At 37.0% G+C, this 22,526-nt stretch overlaps 1 long non-coding RNA gene across 3 annotated transcripts in view; it reads right to left on the reverse strand.

Annotated features, from left to right (window-relative positions):
• Positions 1-22,526, reverse strand: part of LOC144582348 (uncharacterized) — a 69,537-nt gene that overhangs the window by 35,098 nt on the left and 11,913 nt on the right. For 2 of the 3 annotated variants that reach the window (XR_013534879.1, XR_013534882.1), the window contains exon 2: positions 10,943-11,010. The exons of the other annotated variant lie outside the window; for it this stretch is intronic. This is a non-coding gene — a long non-coding RNA (uncharacterized LOC144582348). The remainder of the gene's footprint in view (positions 1-10,942; positions 11,011-22,526) is intronic. 3 annotated transcript variants of the gene reach the window in all.

The raw sequence follows: 22,526 nt of genomic DNA on the forward strand, positions 1-22,526 counted from the left end.
TTTGGGGTTGATGTTTGGAGGTAAGGGTGCTTAGCTACTTTTATGCTACAAAGATTATGCTAAATCATGCTTCAATGTGGCATGAAATCAGAGTGTTACTGGAGATAACTGAAAACAAAAAGGCAGAAAACAAACTGTCATAAACTGCTCTAGAATAATTTAATTTTTCTGCTTACAAATGCAGTCTATAAGAGACAAAATATAAAGTACATAGTAAGCCTTTCAGCCTGCATATGTTGGTAATAAAGAAGAATGCTATGTTACTTGTAATAGAGGGATGGAACATTAACATTCAAGTGTCAGATCACTTTCATTGCTTGCCCCAAAATATAAATGAGTAATATACAAGAGAGTATAGTTTAAAATTACTGTAGTGCTGGATAGTCATGTGCAAATCAAGAATTATTAAATATAATTTTAATAGCATATTAATTCTATTAGGTCAAAAGTAATTAATAGCATCACAGGGTATTTACACATATATTTGCTTGATGCTTTCATCAACCCTATTTTTTAGGCATTGCTCTTGTTTTCAGATGAGGAAGTCAATCAGTAGGCTAAATGACTTGCCTAAGATTACACAGACAAGAAGCAGGAGACATAGGTTAAGGCTGAGAGCTTCCACTTCAAGAACATTACCCTGTGCTTGGAATCTGGTCTTTGGGGCCAGAAGACAGAGTGTGCTCAGTTGTTGAAGATCCTTTGACCATTGGATGCTTCAAATCCATTATTTTGTTTATTTGTTTTATTTTTATTTTGAGATGGGATCTCACTCTATTGTCCAGGCTAAAGTACGGTGGTGCGATTATAGCTCATGGCAGCCACCAACCCCTGGGCTCAAGAGATCCTCTTGCCTCAGCCTCCTGAGCAGCTGGGACCACAGTTATGTGCCACCATGCTTGGCTATTTTTTTGTAGAGATGGGGGTCTCACTTTGTTGCCAAGGGTGGTCTCTGTCCTCAAGCAATCCTCCTAACTCAGCCTCCCAAAGTGTTGGAATTATAGGCATGAGCCATGGCAACAAACCTTGAATCCATTTTATCATAAGTGGTTGACTTATCCAATTCTAGTGTTGGCATAGCGCTCTGGCTGTTTGCACATTAGGCCAAATATGTTTGTTGAGAAAGGAATGACATTTTGGAAAACATGGTCAAATGACATAATATAAAAATGCCATTTTATTTTTAATAATTCACTTTATATATTCAACTACCCTAAGGCTAAGACAAATCTGCTTTTTTCCTTTTTTTCATGAGATCCACGAGGGATGATTGCTCAGTTCTTCAAAACATGCCTACTAGTATTCTTTCACAGAGAAGTGAGACATACCTTTAAAAGTACTTATCCAGGGCCACTTCCTTTACCCCATCTCTTAGTCAAAGCAGACTTAGACCATGAAGTATACCATTTTCTGCATTTTCTTGTAGGTAAAGAATCATTTCTACAAGGCAGATATATTGCTTAGGTGTCTTTGCTTTGATTTTGAGGTATAGAATATCTGGGTGCATTTTTGATGTTTTCTGAAGCCTTCCATAAAAATTCCAATTAAGCTAAGTTTTGTAAAAATTGGTTTTTCATTTTCAGACACCTTATAATTTAAGCAGCTAGTTTTTACTGTTTCTAGATATTTATCTAAATTTTACTGGATTTATCTGTATCTGCAGGTCTTGCGGCTCTGCAACCATAATGTGTCTCTCTTTCTTGCTTTTGCTCACCCAGAAATATAAATCTTTTAAGTTCCACTTCAAATGCTGTATCTCTTTCTGAAAAAAAAAGAATCCTAGTTTGAAGGAAGTTTACCTACCAGGTACCAATATCTTTGGAACGCTAAGAAACTAACTAAATAAATACTATTTTTACATTTTCCATAGTCACCCATATATTAATGTTTTTTGCTCAAAAATTTTGACTCTGCTAGATTATTAAGGAATTTAACTATCTAAAATTCTCCATGGAAAGAGGCAGATTTCAGACACAAATTCGTGTAAATAAGTGAACTCTGAAGAACTGGAATTCTCAAGCCATAGTGCAAATAAATATTGCATTGATAAGAATATACCTTCTGGTTCCCAACTCAAGAGAGTTTTATTTGAGTAGTGATTGGAGCAAAATGTCTACTTTTAAAACATGTATTTCTAACTATCACTCTTCCATAAATACTGAACTGAAAGAGGAGGTTTATGCCTGGCTTCTTCATATATTCACAACAAGGAAATTTCAGAATCCTAGGAAAATGTTACGGGGCAAAAGATTAATGTGGAAGCTCTATGATGTTGTGGAGAACTGTTGTAATGGCAGCTCAAGCACTGGAACCTCATCTCTGAGGACAAGAAAATGGACGGGGTGGTGCTACAGTTGCCTGCAGAAGTAGAGGTAGAGTCAGCTGAAGTATTGCTCAGCTACGGCCCAAAGTGGCTTGGCCTTCAAGCTCCCTGGCCAGAGCCTGTGTGTAGATGAAAGCTTCCCTGGCCTGGGTGTCATGGAGTTCACTGGCTGCCCTCCCTGGAAAATGGGACACCTATCTCAACCCTATACCAACCCATCATAGACCACTTGGCCCCATCTCCTGATAAACCTGATTGCTTTGTGGGGAAAAATCTTCAAAAAAAAACCCCAACCATAATCCCATGGACTCTTCTGCCTGTGGGCTACTCCCACATCTGACCATCAGCAGGTGAGAAGCCAGAATAATGAACATTAAGTCATGAATCTGGACTTGCTGTTCAAATGAGAAATTGATGAAAGGGAGATAGGTGGAAGTGCAAGCTGAAAACAGATTAAGATGGAAGGCGTGGTGTAGAATACATTATGTGAAGACAGGGCATCTACCATAGCACTGGTGTTAAGTACATTTTGGCCAGCTTCAAAATTCAGCTGCAATATATGGGGGCAAGGGGCAGCCAAGAAATGTCTGAGTGGTAAGAAATGGCCTCTAAATAATCTCTACATTTTAGACTCATCAATGTAACACAATGAGGTTTGATATTCAGACTTATTTTACATATCTGTGGATTCTTACTTCAATTGTTTTTATTTAAAGAAGATAAAATATAGACCAGCAGTAATTGATATGGTGTATAAATTTCCTTTAGTATACTTGAATTTTACATCCCCGTTCTTGCAGTAACAGCAATTTATACTAGATAAACATTTTGAAATGCCTTACTGCATTAAGTGCATTGTTCTATCCAAAGTTAAAAATACCTATATTTTTATAGTAAGCTGCATAAATGACTAAATTTAAAAATGTGCTTATTTGGCTGGGCATGGTGACTCACACCTGTAATGCCAGTACTTTGGGAAGCCAAGGCTAGCCGATCACCTGAGGCTGAGAGTTTGAAACCAGCCTGATCAACATGGAGAAACCCCATCTCTACTAAAAATACAAAATAAGCCAGACGTGGTGGCACACATCTGTAATCCCAGCTACTCAGGAGGCTGAGGCAGGAGAATGGCTTGAACCCAGGAGGCAGAGGTTGCGGTAAGCTGAGATCATACCATTGCACTTCAGCCTGGGCAACAAGAGCGAAACTCCGTCTCAAAAAAAAAAAAGTGATCATTTATAATCAGACTTGTGAATTTCAAATGCTATCTTTACATGTGTATATATAAAAAACAAATAAATGATAGGTGGAATTGCAAAGTCTAAGCAGGTTTAATATTTAATGTGTCATAAATCTATAACTATATAACCGATAATACTTATGTATTATAGTTATATAAAAATGTATTTATAATTATATATTAATATATAGATGTAAATATGTTTGCATCTGATAAATACATATTTATATATTCTATGTATATATAGTATCTATAATACATATCTCTATGTAACCTATACATATGTAATGTATAAATTATATAATATATAAAATATTATACTCTTGTTTAATAGCTAAGATCAATGTATGTCTCATTATGATCCAAGTCCTGCCCATTTCTTCAAAGTTCCTTACACTACCTTTTACTTTATTGCTAACTTTGGTAAGGCTGGTCAGTTTTCTGTTGTTTACTAGAAGACAATGCACTTGTCTTTTCTCAGCATTGTATGCTTTCTATTCTGTTAGGAACAGTTCATCTGCTCTTCTTATAGCTGGTCCTTTCTCTGATCATCCATTCTTAAGAAGATTCTTCTTGCTATACTGTAGGGCAGCATCCTTTTATCTTCTTAGCACTTAGACAAATTGTCATGATTTCAATTATTTGTTTCATTACATAGCATTTCCCCAGTTAGAATGTAAGCTTCTTAAGGGTAGTCACATGGAGTGTCTTGTTCATTGTGTATTTAATACAGTACTGGGTATTCAGTAATATTTCTTCGAATGACTGAAAGAGCACATTTAATTCACAAGTATAGTTTTCTCTTATTTTGTATTCTTAGAAATATGAATACATATTTCCCGAACTGAGGTTCTAAGCTTGAATTATATACATATTGAACAGTAAGACTATAAACAGCACTTAGTTTCTTTCTTCTTGGAGCTTTTATTTGCACTTTCTCAAGAGTATTTCTAGAGTCTTTTAGGTGTTACTAACAAATATTCTAAAAACACCAGAAATACTGTTGATAATGTCTATACTTATGATTAATAAGGTTGTGCTAAGTTGGTTGCTTTAAAAATTGTGAAAAATGTAAATGTTATGCTCAAAAACTACAAAGTATATTATAAAAGCTTCCATGCAATGTGCAACTGTACAAAATACCTAAATGTAAGCAGAGGAATAGAATTCAAAAGGAAATCTGTCATGTGTTAAAAGTGTTCATCCAAGAGTAATGGGATAATAGGCAATTTTTAAATTTTTTTATATTTGCAATCTCTCTAATATATATCTATATTATATATAGCTATATAGAGTTATATCTTGCTCTTAAAGGTAATTTGTTTTCCTAACTGGTTAATAATTTTCAAACATTAAAAAACAAGTATCCAGATAATCATTTTTCAGTTGGGAAAACAAATTACCTTTAAGAGCAAGATAAAGCTTCAGAGAGTGGAATGATTCATTTCTTTTATAACTATCTACTTAGAGTTTTATATGTTCATGGAACTATTGCAGGATGTGTCATGTTTTCAAAAAAGCAAAATCTAGTTTCTACCATTAACTATGTAAGATATGTTTATATTTCACTGTAATTGAAGACAAGATATTGCAAATTATTGTGAAGAATATGAGATAGAGAGACGGGAAACTTATTTCCTGGGGTCAATGCTATGAAGAATTGACCATCAGCAAGAATGCTGACAATGAGAGGAAGACTATTCATATCAAGAAAACAACATCCATAAAGGTGGAGAGACAAGGAGACACACACTGTTGTGGACAAAGGAAGTAGACAGATGTGTAGATGTCTGTTAAATAGGAAATATTGAAAAAAAATTAAGTAAAAACAAAAATAAGTTGAAAGTTTCACAGGCCTACCTTATGGAATGACTAGAAGAGTGGTCCAGTGAGTAAAACAGGAGTCAGTGATGGAATTTACATAGGGTAGAATTTAGGGCAGGTTTGCAGGGCATCAGAAGAGTCAAAGAGAGATACATAATTTTAAACAAGTTAGGTTTGGAGTACCTTTGTATCTCATTTGCAAACTCTGCATTAAACAGTGAAATATATGAGTCTGAACCTCAAGAAAGAGAGATGCTTTGACATAGAAAGGTGTGGATTGCCTTTGCCAAGATGGTGATTTAAGTCATTGGCCTGGGTGAGATCATCTGAAGAGTCACTCCAGAGTAATGACTAAGGCTTAGTAACCTGGATATTTTAACTGCTAAGTAGAGAGAATAGAGTAAAGAAAGACAGGAGGCTCCTGTGGAAGTTAGGGCAAGTGCCAGCCAGTTGTGGTGTCCTGGCAATAAAAATGAGAGGAAGCAGCTGGACAAGGTGGCTCACACCTGTAATCCCAGCCCTGTGGGAGGCCAACGTGGGCGGATCATAAGGTCAGGAGTTCGAGACCAGCCTGGCCAACATAATGAAACCCTGTCTCTACTAAAAATACAAAAAATTAGCTGGGTGTGGTAGTGTGCACCTGTAATCCCAGCTACTCAAGAGGCTGAGGCAGGAGAATTGCTTGAGCCTAGGTGGCAGACGTTGCAGTGAGCCAAGATCATGCCATTGCACTCCAAGGTCAGGTGACAGTATGAGACGCTGTCTAAAAAAAAAAAAAAGAAATTGGGGGAAGCAGAAAAATATTAGAGATCCCTCTGTTGTTGTTTTATAGTTCTGATTTGATGCCAAACAAGATTAGTTAATGTGACTAGTGTTATCTGATACAGGCCCGAGATTTCTAAACCTGGGTGCATATCAGAATTATTTACAGAACTGTCTAATGATTCAGTATACAGAATAGTCATCAATTGTGTGAATGAGTAAATTAATGTTTAACATATGTGTTGATCATCTTTACCAGTACCCTTTTTAATATAAATAACTTATGAAACTAGAGGACAAAAATTACATTGTGCCTAATAAAATTCAATAAACTTTATGATGCAAAATTAATAAGTTTGTGTGGGGGCGATTTTGACATTCATAAAGAAAGAATAAAATTTAACTCATCAGTAGTTAGGAAGATTGAAAATGCCCAGATTTGGAAAACTCAAGGTTCTTAATGTCCTTATCTGGTGCTCTCCTTTCCTGTACTGGCAAAGTGATTACATGTTAGCAGTTGTGGAAAAAGCAATAATATGACCATGATATCATAGTCAGTTAATTGTTGAATTATATTTACATCTCTTCATATTTCCCCAGTTTTGCACCTGGCCTTGGGTATTTCCATCATACAAAGTGTAAAATCATAATGTCTCCTTGTCTTTCTAAATAAAAATACTAGCAAAAGAATAAGTAAAGTTTTTAAAAACCTTCTCTTCTCACTAATAAGTCATTGAATCCCTTTTTCACTGCTTTCCACTGAATTAAATATTAATTTTTATTTTAAAAAGAATAACAGCAATGACCTGAAAAAGGTGCCCCTAGAGTGCCTGTTAATAATTACTGTTTCCAAAATAAATCAGAAAAAGAAACCAAAGTAAATCAGAAAAAAAAGTCTCTTTGAAATTAATTAGAAAGGCTGTACCAATAGTAAATAAAAATGTACCAAGTTCAACATCTGCATGTTCCCATAAGCACACTCTAAAAATAAACTTAGAGAAACTGTCAGATGACTAATTTTAAAATGAGAACTATTAAATTTGCATTTGTTTATTTTTCACCACAAAACAAACACACCTTGACATGTAATTAGTAATGGCCAGATTCAGATCATTCCATGTTTGCTGCCAGTATCCGATTACAATTTTTTTCCTCTATACTCAATATTCAAATATATTACAGTACTCAGGAAATGCTTGTTATTACAATTTTATTCTAATCCTAAAGAATATATATTATATGATTTAATATGGAATTGCCATCATACTCTTAGAAGAACAGCTTTAAAATTGGTAAAGAGATATTCAAAGGGAAGAATTTTAAAGTAGAGCCACCTTTTCCATCATGTCTCTCTTCTTCACAGATGATCTGTTTCTCTTTCCATATCACCTCATTCTGTATGGGTTTAATTTAGAAGAATCCCAAAATTTTGAAATTGGGAAGAAGTTTAGAGAGTATTCAAATCTAGCCTGTAAGCCTATTCATATGTAATTCTATATTACAGTATTGCTGCAAATGGTGACTGAGTTGGGATGTGACTACACCTTATAGCAATACTGCTTATTATTTTGGCAGTCTGAGTTGTCAGGAAGTGGTTTCTCATTAGCAGGTAAAGTATCTTTCCATCACTAGTTTTAATTATACTTTCTAGAGTCATGTGAAATGAGATAAAGTATATCTGATTTGATGAATTTTGCTCAACGATATCTGATTCGAACAGCAAAAACACAAAAATCATGAGGATTAGTGCGACTTTAGCTTATCTATGACTTACTAGCTATTTTATGCTGCTGTGAACTTTTGAAGTGGTTAGTATAATTCTTCATATTTTGGCAGATAATAAAAACCTATCCTCTAAACGAGTCTGTGAAATCACATCAGAGGGCAAGTATATATGTAAATTTTTGCCATCAATATTTTGTGTTTTTTTCAAGGTGATATTATAAAATTCATGGTTTTAGTGAGAATAACATAAAAGGATATTATTTAGTAGCTCTATGTGACAGATTAGGACTTGGAGCCAGGTTGAAGTAAACGTTCTAAGTGCTGTGTTTTCTTCAATGGGTTTCTTCAAACTTGTCCTAGAACCAGAAGGTCGATATCAAAAATAAACTAGACTGTCACTATTCAACTGGCTGACCTTCTGCAAATCGAACTCCTGTCTATATGATTGGGATATTAATTCCCTTCCTATAGGGCTGCTGTGAGAACTGTAGCTGAGGTAAGTAATGGCACCAAACGCTGTCTCGGGCACACAGACGCTGTGGCATTACTGGTTAGAAGCAGTCTTTGAATCAAAGTTGTGCTCCCATCTGGCTTGTCACTAAATATTCCTCTACCAGCAAAGTGGTTATTTGTTAGCAGTTACGGAAAAAAGCTGTAAGATGTCTGTCTGTGACCATGATGTCACATTCAGTTAATGCTTAAATTGTATTTACCTATTTTCATATTTCCCCAGTTTTACATTGCCACACGATATACCTGTGGTATAAATACCTGTGGTCAAGTCACTCAACTTCCCTGAGTCTCAGTTTCTCCATTTGCAAAATGAAACAACATAGGCTTCACAACTTTTTTTTTTTTTTTTAGCATTGAAGTATTACTCTTAGAAATCTTACACAAATGCACAATGTGTTTTCTGTGTGTGCACGAAGAATATTTAAGATCTACTCTCTTAACAATTTCAAGTATACACTGCGGTAGTGCTAACCATAGTCATCATATTGTACATTAAATCCCCAGAATATGTTCACTCTAAAACCAAACATTTTTATCCTTTGACCAACATATGCCCATTCTCTTTCTCTCCAGATACTGGTAACCACCATTCTGGTTCTACTTGACATATTTGTCTTTCTCTGCCTGACTTATTTCACTTAGCATATATCTTCATGGTTCATCCATGTTGTTACAAATGACAGGATTTTCTTCTTTTTATGGCTAATTAATATTTCATTTCATATCATAATGTTTTTATTAATCCATCCACCTACAGACACTTCAGTTGTTTCTATGTCTTGGCTCTTGTAAATACTCCTACAATGAGGTTAGGTGTTGTGGCTCATCTCTGTAATCCTAGCACTTTGGGAGGCTAAGGTGGGAGGATTGCTTGAGTTCAGGCCTTTGAGACCAGTCAGTGCAAAATAGTAAAACCTCACCTAAATTAGCTGGCATGATGTTGTGTGGCTGTAGTCTCAGCTACTCAGGTGGTTGACGTTGGAGGTTCACCTGAGCCACGGAGTTCAAGTCTACGTGAGCTGTGACCCAACTCCAGACTGGGTGACAGAGTAAGTCCCTGTCTCTACATAAATAAAATAATAATAATTCTGCAATAAACATGGGAGTGCAGATACTCTTTTGAGATACTAGTTTTGTTTCCTTCAAATATATATCCTGAAGTGAGATTGCTCAGTTCTATGATAATTTTATTTTTGACTTTTTGAGGAACCTCCGTACTGTCTTCTGTAGTGGCTATACTAATTTTCATTCCCACCAACAGTGTACAAGAGTTACCTTTTCTTTACTTCCTTCTGCCACTTGTTATCACTTGTCTTTTTGATAATAGCCATGCCAGGTGTGAGGTCTGTTTGATAAGTGGCACTGGGAAAACTGGATATCCACATGTAAAAGAGTCCAACTGAACCCCTATCTTACATCACCCAAAAAAGTTAATTTGAAATAGATTTGATTTAAATGTAAATTCACTGTTTTTATTTCAAAACTATGAAACTTTTTGAAGAAAACATTGAGAAAATCCTCCATAACACTGATCTTGGCAATGATATTTTCAGATATAACCCCAAAAGCACAAGCAGCAAAATAAATAAATAAATGTATAAATAAGTGGGACTACATCAAATTAATAAGCTTCTGTACAGCAAAGGAAATATCAACAAGATGAAATTGAAACATATGGAATGGGAGAAAACATTTTCAAATCATAATCTGATAAAAGGTTAATATTCAAAATATACAAGGAATTCATGAAACTGATTAGTAATTAAATAATCTAATTTTAAAATGGCCAAAGGACCTCTATAGACATTTCTCCAAAGAAGACATACAAATGGCCAGCAGGTACATTAAAAAGTGTTCAAATTCACTAATAGCCAGGATTTTCAAATTTTTCATAAAAATTTTAAATATTCATAAAGTTAATGATAACACTATCATGAACCTCAATATTCCCATTACCCAATCTTCCACAAGGATATTTTTGTCACACTTGCTATCCTTTTTACATTTATTATTATTTTAAGAGCACTAAATGAAACTAAATGCATGCAATACTTAGTAGAGTCCTTGGTACAGAGGGAATACATAATATACAGTTTCTGTTTCAAGTTATTCATCTATAAAATTGGGATGTTACCTAATATGAAATAGTTTTTGAAAAATCAAATCCCAAAAAAGTAGATGTGACCACAGTTCTTTTTAATTTGAGAAGTGAAATAAGATTGTAAAGATAATTAGTATGGTTAAAGATTACTGTTAATCACAGAAAGAGAGAAGCAAGTTAAGAGTATGTTTCTATGCCTGCAACAAGGAGGAGAGTGTTCTACTACTAGTGCACAGCGAGGGAAAAGAAACCAGCATGAAAGGCTGGTAGCTGCAAAACACAAATTACCCAAGGCCTACTGTTGATTAGAGATGACCTTAACAGGCAGAACTTAATAAGTGTCATTCCTTCTAGGATAGGTAAATCTCATCATCAGGATGTCTTGTAAAATACATATAAGACACAAGTTTTCAATGTCCTGACCTCCCCTGCTCCAATCCCTTTACTGTGTTACCTGGAGAAGTGCAGCCCACTGAAGACTACTGTGCAGTTGCCTTTCACAGTTCACCGTACCCAGGTTCCCTGTAGGACATAGCAATGCAATGACTTATTTTCTGAAAACTTCACCTTCTTTCCTATCCTGACATAACATTGCCCTCCTGCCACTATGGCTTCTCATTTCAGACCTTGACCCACTTTTCTTCTTCCCATCCCAAATGAGGGCATCACAGCTCCTCTCTTGGTCTTTTTTCTACTGTCTATATCCTCTCCACTGGCATATACATCTATTCTTCAGCTTTCAAAAATTATAATTAAACATATGATTCTCAGATCTACCTGAGTCTACTCAAGCTTCACTCCTATAATCCCCAAGGTCACCTAGACTATTCATTTAGAAATTTCTGTGAAATTTCTTATTTCAAACAAACTCCATAACTCTCCATCTGAAATCATTAGTTTTCTGTGCCCAACTTCCTTAAGTGTGAATTCAGATTTTTATTTTATTTTATTTCTTTTTTTCAGGTGGATATGAAAGTATATATATTTTAGAAATATGTGCAGAAAGTGGGTCAAGATTATTTATTTATTTATTTATTTATTTATTTATTTATTTATTGCATTTTAGGTTTTGGGGTACATGAGCAGAGCATGCAAGACAGTTGCATAGGTACACACATGGCAGTGTGTTTTGCTTCCTTTCTCCCCTTCACCCACATTTGGCATTTCTCCCCAGGCTATCCCTCCCCACCACCCCCTCCCACTGGCCCTCCCCTTTTCCCCCCAATAGACCCCAGTGTTTAGTACTCCCCTCCCTGTGTCCATGTGTCCTCATTTTTCATCACCCGCCTATGAGTGAGAATATGCGGTGTTTCATTTTCTGTTCTGGTGTCAGTTTGCTGAGGATGATGTTCTCCAGATTCATCCATGTCCCTACAAACAACACAAACTCATCATTTCTGATTGCTGCATAATATTCCATGGTGTATATGTGCCACATTTTTCCAATCCAGTTTATCATCAGTGGGCATTTGGGTTGATTCCAGGTCTTTGCTATTGTAAACCTTGCTGCAATGAACATTCGTGTACATGTGTCCTTATAGTAGAACGATTTATAGTCTTTTGGATATATACCCAGTAATGGGATTGCTGGGTTAAATGGAATTTCTATTTCTAAGGCCTTGAGGAATCGCCACACTGTCTTCCACAATGGTTGAACTAATTTACACTCCCACCAACAGTGTAAAAGTGTTCCTTTTTCTCCACATCCTCTCCAGCATCTGTTGTCTCCAGATTTTTTAATCACGCCATCTAACTGGCATGAGATGGTATCTCAATGTGGTTTTGATTTGCATCTCTCTGATGACCAGTGACGAGGAGCATTTTTTCATATGATTGTTGGCCTCATATATGTCTTCTTTCGTAAAGTGTCTGTTCATATCCTTTGCCCACTTTTGAATGGGCTTGTTTTTTTTCCTGTAAATTTGTTTGAGTTCTTTGTAAATTCTGGATATCAGCCCTTTGTCAGATGGGTAAACTGCAAACATTTTTTTCCCATTCTGTTGGTTGCCAATTCACTCTAGTGAATGTTTCTTTTGCCGTGCAGAAGCTGTGCAGTTTCATTAGGTCCCATTTGTCTATTTTAGCTTTTGTTGCCAATGCTTTTGGTGTTTTGTTCATGAAGTCCTTGCCTACTCCTATGTCCTGGATGGTTTTGCCTAGATTTCCTTCTAGGGTTTTTATCATGCCAGGTCTTATGTTTAAGTCTTTAATCCATCTGGAGTTAATTTTAGTGTAAGGTGTCAGGAAGGGGTCCAGTTTCTGCTTTCTGCACATGTCTAGCCAGTTTTCCCAACACCATTTGTTAAACAGGGAATCCTTTCCGCATTGCTTGTTTTTGTCAGGTTTATCAAAGATTGTATAGTTGTAGATATGTTGTTTTGCCTCCAGTGCCTCTGTTTTGTTCCATTGGTCTATGTCTCTGTTTTGGTACCAGTATCATGCTGTTTTGATTACTGTAGCCTTGTAGTATAGTTTGAAATCCGGTAGTGTGATGCGCCCCGCTGTGTTCTTTTTGCTTAGAATTGACTTGGCTATGCGGGCTCTCTTTTGGTTCCATATGAAGTTCATGGTGGTTTTTTCCAGTTCTGTGAAGAAAGTCAATGGTAGCTTGATGGGTATAGCATTGATTCTGTAAATTACTTTGGGCAGTATAACCATTTTCACGATATTAATTCTTCCTAACCATGAACATGGAATGTTTCTCCATCTGTTTGTGTCCTCTCTGATTTCGTTGAGCAGTGGTTTGTAGTTCTCCTTGAAGAGGTCCCTTACGTTCCTTGTGAGTTGTATTCCAAGGTATTTTATTCTTTTTGTAGCAATTGTGAATGGCAGTTCGTTCTTGATTTGGCTTTCTTTAAGTCTATTGTTGGTGTAGACGAATGCTTGTGATTTTTGCACATTGATTTTATATCCTGAGACTTTGCTGAAGTTGTTTATCAGTTTCAGGAGGTTTTGGGCTGAGGCAATGGGGTCTTCTAGGTATACTATCATGTCGTCTGCAAATAGAGACAATTTGGCTTCCACGTTTCCTATTTGAATACCCTTTATTTCTTTTTCTTGCCTGATTGCTCTGGCTAGAACTTCCAGTACTATATTGAATAGGAGTGGTGAAAGAGCGCATCATTGTCTAGTGCCGGATTTCAAAGGGAATGCTTCCAGTTTTTGCCCATTCAGTATGATATTGGCTGTTGGTTTGTCATAAATAGCTTTTATTACTTTGAGATATGTTCCATCGATACTGAGTTTCTTGAGGGTTTTTAGCATAAAGGGCTGTTGAATTTTGTCAAATGCCTTCTCTGCATCAATTGAGATAATCATGTGGTTTTTGTTTTTGGTTCTGTTTATGTGGTGAATTATGTTGATAGACTTGCGTATGTTGAACCAGCCTTGCATCCCCAGGATGAATCCTACTTGATTATGATGAATAAGTTTTTTGATTTGCAGTTGCAATCGGCCTGCCAATATTTTATTGAAGATTTTTGCATCTATGTTCATCATGGATATTGGCCTGAGGTTTTCTTTTCTTGTTGGGTCTCTGCCGGGTTTTGGTATCAGGATGATGTTCATCTCATAAAATGATTTGGGAAGGATTTCCTCTTATTGGACTATTTGGAATAGTTTTAGAAGGAATGGTACCAGCTCCTCTTTGTGTGTCTGGTAGAATTCGGCTGTGAACCCGTCTGGACCTGGGCTTTTTTTGTGTGGTAGGCTCTTAATTGCTGCCTCGACTTCTGACATTGTTATTGGTCTATTCATAGTTTCAGCTTCCACCTGATTTAGGCTTGGGAGGACACAGGAGTACAGGAATTTATCCATTTCTTCCAGGTTTACTAGTTTATGTGCAGATAGTTGTTTGTAATATTCTCTGATGATGGTTTGAATTTCTGTGGAATCTGTGGTGATTTCCCCTTTATCATTTTTTATTGCATCTATTTGGTTGTTCTCTCTTTTATTTTTAATCAATCTGGCTAGTGGTCTGTCTATTTTGTTGATCTTTTCAAAAAACCAGCTCTTGGATTTATTGATTTTTTGAAGGGTTTTTCGTGTCTCAATCTCCTTCAGCTCAGCTCTGATCTTAGTTATTTCTTGTCTTCTGCTGGGTTTTGAGTTTTTTTGATCTTGCTCCTCTAGCTCTTTCAATTTTGACGATAGGGTGTCAATTTTGGATCTCTCCATTCTCCTCATATGGGCACTTATTGCTATATATTTTCCTCTAGAGACTGCTTTAAATGTGTCCCAGAGATTCTGGCATGTTGTGTCTTCATTCTCATTGGTTTCAAAGAACTTCTTTATTTCTGCCTTCATTTAGTTGTTTATCCAGTCAACATTCAAGAGCCAGTTGTTCAGTTTCCATGAAGCTGTGCGGTTCTGGGTCGGTTTCTGAATTCTGAGTTCTAACTTGATTTCACTATGGTCTGAGAGGCTGTTTGCTATGATTTCAGTTGTTTTGCATTTGCTGAGCAGTGCTTTACTTCCAATTATGTGGTCAATTTTAGAGTAGGTGTGATGTGGTGCTGAGAAGAGTGTATATTCTGTGGATTTGGGGTGAAGAGTTCTGTAAATGTCTATCAGGTTTGCTTGCTCCAGGTCTGAGTTCAAGCCCTGGATATCCTTGTTGATTTTCTGTCTGGTTGATCTGTCTAATATTGACAGTGGAGTGTTAAAGTCTCCCACTATTATTGTGTGGGAGTCTAAGTCTCTTTGTAAGTCGTTAGGAACTTGCCTTATGTATCCAGGTGCTGCTGCATTGGGTCCATATATGTTCAGGATCGTTAGCTCTTCTTGTTGTATCCATCCTTTTACCATTATGTAATGGCCTTCTTTGTCTCTTTTGATCTTTGTTGCTTTAAAGTCTATTTTATCAGAGATGAGAATTGCAACTCCTGCTTTTTTTTGCTCTCCATTTGCTTGGTAAATCTTCCTCCATCCCTTTATTTTGAGCCTTTGTGTATCCTTGCATGTTTCCTGGATACAGCACACTGATGGGTTTTGGATTTTTATCCAATTTGCCAGTCTATGTCTTTTGATTGTTGCATTTAGTCAATTTACATTTAGGGTTAATATTGTTATGTGTGAATTTGATACTGCCATTTTGATGCTAAGTGGCTTTTTTGCCCGTTAGTGGTTGTAGATTCTTCATTATGTTGATGCTCTTTAGCATTCAGTGTGATTTTGGAATAGCTGGTACTGGTTGTTCCTTTCTATGTGTAGTGCCTCTTTCAGGAGCTCTTGTAAAGGAGGCCTGGTGGTGACAAAATCTCTGAGTACTTGCTTGTTCTCAAAGGATTTTATTTTTCCTTCACTTATGAAGCTCAGTTTGGCTGGATATGAAATTCTGGGTTGAAAGTTCTTTTCTTTAAGAATGTTGAATATTGGCTCCACTCTATTCTGACTTGTAGAGTTTCTGCCGAGAGATCTGCTGTGAGTCTGATGGGCTTCCCTTTTTGGGTGACCCGACCTTTCCTTCTGGCTGCCCTTAGTGTTTTCTCCTTTATTTCAACCTTGTTGAATCTGACGATTATGTGCCTTGGGGTTGCTCTTCTTGCGGAATATCTTTGTGGTGTTCTCTGTATTTCCTGCATTTGAGTGTTGGCCTGTCTTGCTAGGTGGGGGAAATTTTCCTGGATGATGTCTTGAAGAGTATTTTCCAGCTTGGATTCATTCTCTTCGTCCCCTTCTGGTACACCTATCAAACGTAGGTTAGGTCTTTTCACATAGTCCCACATTTCTTGGAGACTTTGTTCATTCCTTTTTGCTCTTTTTTCTCTGATCTTGGTTTCTCGTTTTATTTCATTGAGTTGATCTCTGACTTCAGAGAACAACTCCGCTCTCAGTGAATCCGTGGAGAGGTGAGTCACAGCTGCATTTCCAGACTGATCTTTGTTGTCCACAGAACGGGGAACCTCCCAAGTATAAAGGAGACACGGGATGCCAGGCAGAGGTACTGCCTGGTGAAGCCGGCAGCTGGGGTGGTGGCGACCGGCCATACCCAGTGCTCCCCACAGGGCGTGCTTGTCCGGGTGCCCTGTTGAACCAGCAACCTGAGACTTGAGAGGGCTGAACTTGAGACTGAACAGGACTTGGAAAGTGGGCCAGCCCAGGGGATTGCAGGGACACGGCGTTTGGGGTAGCGCAGTGGGACGGAAAAAATGGTGATTCCAAACGCTCCCTGTGCAGACTGTGCCTGAGACGCTCCATGGGGGTGGGGCATCCACCATTACTTAGGCAACCTGCCCCTAGTGAGATACACGCCCACTGCTGATGCAGCCTGCCATTTCAGAGGCAACCCGCTACAACAGAGAGACTCCACCGCGGGGCATAGCCCATGGTGGAGACCGCAGCAGAAGAGCAGAGCCTGCAGCAACAGGGCGAACCACACAACAGCAGGGTGGACCCTCGGCAGGCAAATAGTGACTAGACTGCCTCCCAGCTGGGCAGGACACCTCAACCGACATCCAAAAATAAAGCCTGAACCCCCCAAGACAGAGCATTTGAGAAAAAAAGGGTTTTTTAATGAGCTCTGTTGCAGCAGAATCAAACATAGCAGCCTAACAGCCCTGAGTGAACAACAGAGCTCACAGCTCAGCAATTGAGCTCCTATAAAGTACAGACTGTCTCCTCAAGCAGCTCCCTGACCCCTCTATATCCAAAAGACTGACATTTGGCAGGCATCATTCTGGGACAAAGATAGCAGAAAAAGAAACTGGTAGCATCCCTCAATGTTCCGCAGCTGCTATAGGTGCACCCCAGACAAGCAGGGCCTGGAGTGGACCTCAGCAGTTGTACAGTGAAGGGGCTAGATTGGTAGAAGGAAAACCAAGTAACAGAAATACTTCATCGCCAATAATATGGGTGTCCACTCAGAGACCCAATTGAAAAGTCAGCAACTACGCAGACGACAAGCGAATAAATCCACAAAGATGGGAAGAAACCAGCTCAAAAAGGAGGAAAACACCCAAAACCAGAGCACCTTGCCTCCTAGAAAGGACCAAAACTGCTCACCAGCAAGGGAACAAAGCTGGACGGAGAATGACTGTGATGAAATGACGGAATTAGACTTCAGAAGGTGGATTATGAGAAACTTTTGTGAGCTAAAAGAACATGTATTAAATCAATGCAAGGAAACTAAGGAACTTGGAAAAATATATGAAAAAAGATTTGAGGAAATGATAACAAGAATGGATAACTTAGAGAGGAATATGAATGAATTAAAGGAGCTGAAAAACACAATACGAGAACTTTGCGAAGCATGCACAAGTTTCAATAGCCGAATTGACCAAGCAGAAGAATTCAGATTTTTAAAGTTGTATGCTAAACTCATATTTTTAAGTAATGAATTTTTTTCTAAAAGATGTTTTAAATGAGATAGATCCAAGTTTAAATTCCATTTAAGCCACTTAAATGCTATGAGCAAGTTCTGGACTGAAATAACCTAAGTTTCCCTTTTATAGAATAGGGGTGATATATATCTGGAAAATTGTTGTGAAGACTATGCATAACATACGTAAGGATGTAGAACAATGCTTAGCATGTAATGGTACATAATGATAAATCAGTAATTAATTTGAAGCTATTGGTTTAAATTAGTTAGAAATTTACATTCCATTTTAAGTCAGCGAGTATTTGGTACCATGGTTCTTAAAATAGAGTATTTCATTTATAAATAGTTAGTTGATATTTTTTCTCAATAATCATACTGAATGGTGCTATATGACTAAACATCTCTGCAGGAAACATGTGAATGTTGCTAAATTAAAGAGTTTAGCAAAATGTTTGCTATTGAAACATAGCAAAAAATTACAAGCCTAAGAATTATGGCTTCTCACCCACAGCAACTGTGACCTTCATACATCTCCTTGCTGTTCATAAAGATGTATGAACCATCTAAGATCATTAGAAAAAGTAGTGGAACCACTTGGAAGAAGATAGCATGCACCAATAATAAGGTGCTAATGAGTGGGTGCTTGACAGGAAAGAAGTTACAAATGTGATTGAACCACTACTCTCTGAAATGCCCTCTTGTCAAAGAAATAAAAAAGGTAGATAGTGAAAGGAGTGGTGAGGATGATGGTGATAAGGAGGGTAGATGAGATGGTGGGGGAGATGAATGGCTAGTGTGGTGAAACAGGGAGATGTGTGGAGGAGGGACAAGTGAGGAAGATGGAGATTGTGAAGAATGGGGTAGCGGAGGGGATTTTCAAGGAATGGGAGATTACAGATGGGTTGGAGATGTGGGGAAAGGAAGGTTATAGTAGATCTAGAAGGTATTAAAAGCTACAAAAATTAGACAACAGCTTATTTCTTGATAGAGTCTCAGGCATGGAATTCTATAAATAACATAGTTAAAGATCATTTCTGATGCAAGCACCATGTTAGACCCCTTAATAGTATCATTCTTGAACTGGTTAATATGTAAGCACAGTGAATTGTATTACCATTTCTCTTTTAGAGGTGATCTCCATCCCATCCATATTCTAGGTGTGGGACACATTTTGAACATATTGTATCTTTTAAAGGACAAAACAGGCCAGATCCAGTGGCTCAAGCCTGTAACCCAGCAGTTTGGGAAGCCAAGGTGGGAGGATCATGAGGTCAAGAGATCAAGACCATTCTGGCCAACATGGTGAAACCTTATCTCTACTAAAAATAAAAAAATTAGCTGGTTGTGGTGGCATGCACCTATAGTCCCAGTTACCTAGGAGGCTGAGGCAGGAAAAGCACTTAAATCCAGGATGGAGGTTGCAGTGAACAGAGATGGTGCCACTGCACTCCAGCCTGGTGACAGAGTGAGACTCAGTCTCAAAATGAAAAAGAAAAAAGGACAAAACAAATAGCAAACATAATTGTTTAAATATAAATATGTATTATGGTTGGAAAATGAACAGTGTTTAGAATTTTTGTCCAGATTTTTTGTTTATGAGACAAGTTAGTATTTTAAATAACTCCTAACCAGGCAGCAGAATATTAGATATTCTTCTTGTGCTTGATACTTCTGCTGGGAAGTATAGAAAATGTTCACTTTTGGCATCTCCTTCAGTTAAAGTCTCTTAACTTCAAAAAATCTAATCTGTTTTTAGTATATATATGCTTCAAATATTTCACAGGACATACCTGTACTAAAATATTATTTGCTGTTGATCTAGACTTTAAACTTAACTTCAGTTCTATGTTTTATTTGGCAACACTATTTTGGGCAAGTCACCTAATTTACATTTCATCTGGCCCTCAATACAGGAGTGATGTGGGATTTTTCTATTAATCTCTCAAAAGCACAATGCAACATTTTTTTTCTGTTAATACAGAAAAAAAGAAATGAAAATGGAGCACTTATTTGGGAATTTCAGCTCAAAGAAGCTGATATTCAGGTGCTGTCAGGCTTACAGGTTATATTTGTATCCCCTCATGAATCATTTACTATGGATTTAGAAACTTAAATTCTGTGTTTTGAAGATGGATACTATAATACATATTCCACTGAACCAATTTTAGAGTATTTTAATTTAATAATAAAAGTAGATGGCATATATCAAGTATAACCTGTGAAATTCAGTACTTTAAATACATTAATTTGAATCTCATAACAATCTTATGTGTTAAGTAATATAATTTTATCCCTTTTTTTTTTAGGTCAGGAAACTGAGAGACAGAGGAATTGAGTAACTTGCCAGTGATCACACAATTAGTAATAGGTAGGGCTGGAATTTGAATGCAGACTGTCTGACTTAATGGTTTTTTCTCTTGATCACTACTCTACTCAAGGCCACAAGGCCTTGAGATAGGAAGTCTCACAGACACAAAGATTGGCTTGAACATTTTGGGATGTATTATGGAGATTTGCTTATCAGGCCAAAAAAGGAATAGAAATGATGTAACCATAGAGCTAGTCCAGGTGGTTATTGAAGCTCAATATTCCTACTTCTTCTCCTTTATCCACGTTCCCTGACTCATGAAAGCAAGCATGGAATTACGGTGATCACGAGAGATCCCTATCTCACTTCATGCTACAGATTAAAAATAAGACCTGTGAAGCTGTGGTCAAAAGCAAAATGTGCTGAGTAAGGTCATCTTACTTTAATTGGCATGTGTAGTTTGATACAAGAGTCAGCACACTCCTTGTCTTCTTTCAGTTCCTTTCAGACTTAGACTATGGCTTCCTGTCCTAGGCTGGGACCAGCTCAGTCAGCTCCTGGGACAGTGCCATTTCTCAGGCTATTTCACTGCCAAGCCAAATTATAGATCAACAGAGAAAATGGTAAAGTAATCTCTCTCTGCACAGAGACAGCAGAAAATGTATAAATACAGTGGCCATTTAGTCTGGCTACTTTATGAAAAAGTAACCATTTTTCTTGATGGACCTTAGTCGAAAGTAATATCGACCTGGAAAACAAAGCCTTTTATAAAGAAAAGTTTGTATATTCTCAGACAAACTCCTTTGGTGGGTTAGTCCTTTCTCGGTTGGTTTGAAAGAAACTCTTCAAAAGTTTACTGCAAAGCATGAACATGAAGAATCGTTTACCTTGTAGCATCCAGAAAAAGATCTAGGTTTTTCTATTTGCATTAAAATAATAATCAAAATAAATGTAAACCTTGTATTATAAGAAGTTTTACTACAATATTATTTTATTATTCCTTGGCGTTAGCTAGTATGCTATTTCTACTGGAAGTGCATGCTAGCTGCCACCAAGGAATAATAAAATAGTAGAGTATAACTCTCAAGTTATAAACTATAATAAAATTATATATGTATAACTTAAATATATTTTATAAATAAGTTATACATTAGTTGTAAACTAATAAACAATAGTTTATAAATCTCAAGTTACAGAATTAAAGGGATGATGCTATTTCAAAAATCCTTTTCTTAAAGAAGTGATTTATTTTTGCAGTACACCCTATAATTATCCCTGCCCATTTTCTGTATCCCTGCTGAGTATACAGAATGATTATTTACAACACAAAAGCCAGAGAACAATCATGGAGATTACCACAGAACTTTTTATCTAATTTGCTGCAGGTTTGTGAAGAACATTGGAGAAAAGGACAAGCATGAGAAGTGGTTGAGAATGCCATTGTGATCAGTGTCCACAGAGGCTTTCTTTTAAAAGAAGCAAGTTCAGTCTCCTTAGACTTTAGAGAAGTGGTTCTGGTTCCCACGTTACTTAAATAACACCATCCAATATGGTTACTGGGGACATGTATCAAACAACCATTTATAATTAGAGTATTCTATTTTAGGAATCATGTAGTCAAATACTCAATTACTTAAAGTAGAACTTAAAATTTATAACTAATTTAAACAAATAGATTCAAATAAATGTATTTATTCATTCATTATGTACCTTTTATTTATCAGACTCAGCCCTGATGCTTTATATATGTTGTATTTAATGTTCACAACTTTTCCAGACCTATCATATTACCTCTATTTTGTATGATGGAAAATTTGGGCTAAATTGAGAACTTGCTCATTGCCATTTGATACAAGTGGCTCAAATGGAATTTAAACTCAGTTCTATCACATTTCAAGTACCTTCTAAAAGGATTATTATTTAAAAATATTAGTTGAACATACAATTTTTAAAATTAAAAAAATCTGAGTTTATATTCAGGGAAGTAGGAAAAGGTGCAAACTTGCAGTTTCCCCGAAATTTAATTTTATACATATATAATAATACCTATGAATAATTTTATATATTTCTCTTTGTGTGTATACACACAAAACAAAAAACTCCTAACATGTTTGGGACAATATCCCCTCCTGTTGAGAATAGGGTACAATGCAGCCTCCTCCTCCTACGAGAGACCTGGAGGATAACCTTCCAGTTTTGATACAATTTTGGTAAACTGGGAGAAGAATCCTAGCGTTGGCCAGGCGCGGTGGCTCACGCCTGTAATCCCAGCACTTTGGGAGGCCGAGGCGGGTGGATAACAAGGTCAAGAGATCCAGACCATCCTGGTCAACATGGTGAAACCCCGTCTCTACTAAAAATACAAAAATTAGCTGGGCACGGTGGCGCGTGCCTGTAGTCCCGGCTACT

This window comes from Callithrix jacchus, chromosome 4 (genome assembly GCF_049354715.1).
Source record: "Callithrix jacchus isolate 240 chromosome 4, calJac240_pri, whole genome shotgun sequence".
Classification (NCBI taxonomy): Eukaryota; Metazoa; Chordata; class Mammalia; order Primates; family Cebidae; genus Callithrix; species Callithrix jacchus.